This window comes from Rhipicephalus microplus, chromosome X (genome assembly GCF_043290135.1).
Source record: "Rhipicephalus microplus isolate Deutch F79 chromosome X, USDA_Rmic, whole genome shotgun sequence".
Lineage (NCBI taxonomy): Eukaryota > Metazoa > Arthropoda > Arachnida > Ixodida > Ixodidae > Rhipicephalus > Rhipicephalus microplus.
The window spans coordinates 426,875,626-426,882,060 of NC_134710.1; positions in this window are offsets into that span (position 1 = coordinate 426,875,626).

Genomic DNA, 6,435 nt, shown 5'->3' on the forward strand with positions numbered 1-6,435 from the left:
TTATTTTTTATTTTGGGGGCGAAGCACTTTAGGACCTCACAATGTCCGTCCGACCGCGTAGTCTACAGCAGATGTAGTGTCGTTGCATGCGAACAAATAGAGACATGTGTGATTAACAATAAGGTTATCAAAAAGCTGTTAACCAGAACAAACAAAATAAAAGGCAATAATGCCGCAAAACATTATAAGTAATCGCCCACCATCCAAAGAGTTGTGACAGAATGATAGCTTAACAAGAACTAAACAAAATAAAAAGCTCTTACCCAAAAACAAATAGTAGGCCACAATGTATACGTTCCAATGCATACTGCTTCGCCCCATCATCAGCATTCATTAGTGGACATGCGTGGATTTTCGTTTCTGGTCATCTCCTTCAATTGTTTATTTCATCTATCTTGAAAACGCATGCGTAGTATATACTTTGATATTTTGATTTTTGGATTGGTGTATTTTTTATGTCTGTTTCTTTAATTTTTGTAGTGTTGTTTCATGGCTGCCCAAATGATAAAAGCAGAGTTGGTTGCACCCAGCCCGGATACGCACGCAAGCATTTGTGCTTATGCACGCTTACTATTGCTTCACATATTGTATAGAACAGAATAGTTGATCGAATTGTTAATAGAAAGAAAAAAAGAGAGAAAGAGTACATGCTCTTATTTAATAAGATATCTCAGCAGAGGCCCTCCCGACCACAGCTGATCGTTGAGAATGTAGTGCAGCCAAGGTTTTCTCCCAAAGCTCGTTTGTTGTGGTCTTCGGTCAGCGAAAGAAAGTGGAACTCACTGAGATTCACTCAAGGAACTTATTTGACCTTTTGAACTCGCTCGGACTGAGACTAACCAAGGTTTTTCTGAGCCGAACTCACTCGTACTCACACTCAGGAAAGTTTTCTTCAACCAGACTCACTCGAGCTCAGACTCACGAAAATTACTCACCTGGGCTCACGGCTAGATCTGATTCTGAGTGAGTTGACTAATCTGTCCATCATCATATAATTAGCTTCTTCGACCGTGGTTTCAACGTTCTTCAACACCAATATATCGCGTAATTGGTCATCTTGACGCCGTTTGACATAGTATCTTCCAAAACGAGTTCTGAGTGCTTCCAAAGCAGTAAGGTAATTTTTCTTGGAAGAGACGACAGCGTAAGATATAACAATCAAAAACTTCCCCGGAAGAGTTTTTGGGGGGACGTCAAGGCACCCATCTACGTAAGAGTCATGCCTCTTATTACATAAATATTGAAATGGTCTATGAGTGAAACCACTTTGGAATACATTTGAGTAGACGTGAGTATAAACGTGAGTCCAGGCAAGGCTGATAGTAATGCTGAAGATGACTAGATATGACCTTAGGTCTGCAAAAGAAAGTCGCACTCACTCAGATTCACTCAAGAAGTATATTTGCGCTGTGGACTGACTCGGACTCTGACCCAACAAAATTTTTCTCAGCTGTACTTACTCGGACTCGCATTCAAGAAAGTTTTCTTCAACCAGAGTCACTGAAACTCAGCCTGGCGGCTCGTTCTGAGTCTGCGTGAGTCCGAGTGAGCCAACTCATGAGTGAGTTCATCGACTTATGGTTGGTGGTAAAGGTTTGGGTGCTTTAATTGCTTTTCTGCAACGTCCCATTGCATGTCGAGGAAGAGTCATTGCGGAGTTAACTGTGTAATAGCTATGAGAGGATTCCCTGTTGGGTGTGCGAATTTGTTATTCGTTAGAGCATGGAGTGGTCTTTGCAGCTATCTAGGCATCGACTTATGTGCGATGGGGTAGGTTCTGTTGGTTATCCGGTAGTGTTGAATGATTTGGAACGAGACCAGAGGATGCATTATCTCAGACTCTGCTTCCTCCACGTTGGCTCGGTGGAGCGAATCTCGAGCCTCAAGGTTGGCGATGTCGTTGGCAAGAATGCTGTGATGAGAGGGCACCTGCATAATCATGACTGGCCTCGTTGGCGGCTTTTTGTTGATAATATTGTTCTCTAGGTGAAAAATTAGTAAATCACTTTAGTGAATTACAATAGGAAAATCGGTGGGTCTTGTCATCCCTAAAACAGGGAACTATTGTGTCGGGTGTGGCAGTGTGAAACTTCCTTTAAGGAACAGTTATCTCTGCGCAGCTAAGCTGGTGAAAACGATACTTATGTCACGTGAATCTGGTTAGCTGTGCGCCCACTTCGAGCAGTATGACGTCCCAGACAGCTTTGATTACAAGCTGGATGGATCCTACGAAAACAAGTACCTACGCCTCAAGAAATATGACGCGTGTATTGCCGTTATGAAAGTCAGACTGCAGACCATTGAAGAATGCCCCCCCCCCCCCCGCCTCGAAGGCAATCACGAGGAAATGCGAATGCATTGCGTAGCGTGCATAACGGCGTTTTGCACGCCAGAACTCAGCGTTAGAAGAATAACGTTTTCTTCTTTTTTTCTTACACCATGAAGCCCATAGCACCGTTCGCCACACGCGGCGTTTTTCTGTCGCGAGGAACGTGGTATGCGTTTCCAGCTGTAGTAGCTAGCGTGTACGCTTAAAAACTACTGTTAAGTGAACAAAATAAAAAGCGTTCTCGACTCGGCGTTGGCGTTTCACAGTGGTGTCTCGAGCACACATTTCCGTATGTTCTTCTGAGGCGCCCAGCAAGGGAACGTTCGAGAGTGAGGCGCGAGCGGACAGTAAAGTGGGGTGCAGGGAGAAGAGAGCGAACAGCGAGATAAGGAGTGATGAAGCAATTCCTCTACCCTCTCCTACACCCTCTCGCAACTCATGTTCTGGTTGCTAAGGGCGAGGATAAGCACACGCCTGCCGCTGTTGTCTTGGGAGAGGGAGTGAGAACGAAGAGATAACACCTGCCGGCTCCCGGACACCGCGGACGACGCCGGATGCCTGGCATAGCCCGACTAAGAAATGCATTCACATTTAAAACTAGAGGAGTTAATTGAAATTCATGAACACCTTACGGCTACAGAAACGGCTATTGGTGAGCATCGAATTGAGTTTTCTGCTCTTGCAAAACGCATAAGAAATTTGAAAACTGTTCTTGACGCTGCAATCTCAATATACGCATAACAGAGGAAGAAGACTCTGAGAACGAAGCAGTATTACTGAGAAAGATGAATGATGAAACTTTTGGCAAAAGTAGTTAATGCAAAGCTGAGCTCAATCGAGAGAATACATCGACTGGAAAGAAAAACACTTGATAGATATCGTCCGATCATCTTGAAAATAGCAGACTTGAAAGAGCAACTACTGGAACTGGCTTTCTGTTACGGGCTAACGCAAATCGTTATTGACTTTAACCGGATAGGAACTACAAGGCATCGGTCCTTGATATGGTATTTCTGCCATCTGAACTGCGGCATTTTTTTCAGAGGCTGTGATGTTGTAGAGGATATGTCTGATAAAAATGATAATAACGCACCTAGCAATGTTTTGAGACACTTGCTGTGGACACACGTTTCGCACCGTATTAAACTTTCCGGCCGAAGGTGACTTGGCCATTCTAGACTACCTTCAACAATGTTTTCATGATTTCCCCGCCGCGGTAGTCTAGTGGCTAACGTACTTGGCTGCTCACCCACAGGTAACGGGATCGACTCGTGCAGCTGCAGCGGCTGCATTTTTGATGGAGGCGAAAATGATCCAGGCCTGTGTGTTCAGATGTTAATGCACGTTAAAAAACCTCAGGTGGTGACAATCTCCGGAGCCCTCCTCTACGGCGTCTCTCATGATCATATGGTGGTTTTGGGACGTTAAACCCCACATATCAATCAATAATTTAATGATTCCTTGTTTTTTTACAATACTGGCTGTAGCACTGAAAGATTATGCCACTTATTTTCAAATGTCGTTGCAAAGTGTGTTGATAGTTATGTACCCAAGGTTGTGAAACATATTCGTAAAACCATTCCTTTGATTACTAGAATATTTATTCACGAGAAAAGAAATTTAAAGCGAAAACAGAAGTTTTGTCGCATAAATCAACGGGGCAACAACTGAAACGACTGATCATATATAGATAGATATGTATGGTTTAACGTTCCAAACCCACCGTATGATTATGAGAGACGTCGTAGAGGAGGGCTCCGGAAATTTTGACCACCTGTGGTTCTTTAACGTGCATCCAAATCTGAGCACACGGTCCCGCGGCCGGCGGGTCAGCAGCCGAGTACTTTAGCCACGAGACCATCGCGGCAAACGACTGATCATGGGATCCAAGGATACATTTTACAATGTAACGTTGGAAAAAATACTCGCATAAAGCCCCTTCAAAGCACTTGCGTTATAAAAAAACACATCCATCAAGTCCTAGGCAACTATTATAGGGAGCTACTCAGAAACGCGTTGATGTGCTTAATATATTTTCCGCGGCTTTTTTCACGAATGATAATGGTAGGTTGTCTGATCTTCCCGCTTCATCATCTCGGCGTCAATTGATCATGTACAAGTTAGCGCGGAAGGTGTTTTAATCTGTTAACTAATTTGAACGTAAGAAAAAGCCCTGGCCTTAAGGTGTACGCAATGAGTTCTCGTAGAGATACGCAGTGTGGACATCCCGTTTTCTTACTAGAACATCGGAGTCACCAGTACGTAATGGCTCATTTTTGCCTGCATGGAAAGGCGCTAAACTCATGGCTGTGCAAAAAGAGGCTGTCATTTAGAAGTGACAAATTGCCATCCAATCTCGCTCATTAGCACATGCTGAAAATTACGGGAACACATTATTAACAAACACCTGTAGGACCATCTCGATAGACCCAATATATATGTCCAAAACAGCATAGATTTCGCCAAGGCTTATCAACGTCAACTCAATTACTTTAAATGAGTCCATAATCTTTTCAAAACAATAAATTGGCGCTGTCAAATCGACGGGGTATTTATCGACTTTGCGATAGCATTTTATAAAGTGTTCCATGCATATTTATTATTTCAAATTAATAACACTTTTCAAAATAGTTTGCTCGCGACATAGTTTCAATATTACTTCGCGGCTGCAGTTTGTTCAAATAAAAGACAGGAAGGCTGGTTTAGTTGCAGTAAATTCTGGCGTGCCGCAGGGGACTGTACTGGACCCTCTCTTATTTTTATTACTCTTAAAAAATCTACCAAACTATGTCAGTGTCCTGATTAGGTTGTTTGCTGATGATTGTGTTGTTTATAGCACAATCAAGACTCAACATGATGAAATTAATTCAAACCTTAACTTCGAAAATTTCGCAATTGGTGTGAAGACTGGCAAATGATCCTAAACGCTGAAAAAACAGTTTTCATGTCCATAACCAGAAAAAGAAAGGCCGCTGGATTATAACCACCACACTGACGACATTAAGTTCAAGCATGTGGAAAAATACAAAAATATCGGAATATTTTTTCACCTGATCTGTGATGGAATTCGCATATTGACCATGTCTGCTCGAAGGCTACCAAGGCACTGTACTCTACTCTCAGGTGTTAGGTTTATAAAGGTCCCTCTAATATAAAGTGCCTAGCTTACTAGACCTTAGTTCCGTCGATTGTAGAGTATTATAAATTTGTATGGGGCCCTTATTCACGGTCGAACTGCAATAAAATAGCAAGGGTACAAAGGCTTAACGTTAGATTCATATTTAATAAATATTTGCGGCGGCTGCATTTCCGATGGAGGCGGAAATGTTGTAGGCCCGTGTGCTCAGATTTGGGTGCACGTTAAAGAACCCCAGGTGCTCGAAATTTCCGGAGCCCTCCACTACGGCGTCTCTCATAATCATATGGTGGTTTTGGGACGTTAAACCCCACATATCAATCAATCAATCAATTTAATAACTATTGTCGGCAATATTCGCCCATTGAGCTTTCTGCGCAAGTGGGTCTAGAAAGTTTGTAAATTAGAACCAATCTATAGAGACTAAAACCATTTTTCAGTTAATTCACGTCGAATTCAAACTTACCGATACAGGTTTATCTCAAGTTAGCGCGCAGGAATATTCGAGACATCGCAATATTATGTACATCACGCCCCTTGCTTCTCGTAGTGATTACTTTAGGTTGTCACTTATCCCTGCTATCGATGAATGGAATATATACCATAATCCAGAATCAAATATTTTTTTCGCTAACGGCATTTGAAGAAAGTGGAAAACAGCTTTTACATGTATAGCATTGTGACAACGTATATCTTTTATTCTGCATATACGTTTTAACAGTCTCGCTATGCTGTCCACGCTTGTCCTTTGCTTTTGAACCCGATGCATAATTCCTGCTCATTGTTTGTTCTTTTTGGTGTGCTTTTGTCATACTTTTGCATATTGTCGCTGCTCTCCGTGATAACTCTGCAAAGTATCGCTAAATTTTGAAGCAAATTTGGCTTGACAACTATCTGCAGCTTCCACACGGTAATGGCTCTTTTCAGGGCTAACAGTATTAATAAATGATATGAATGAAATGCAACTAGT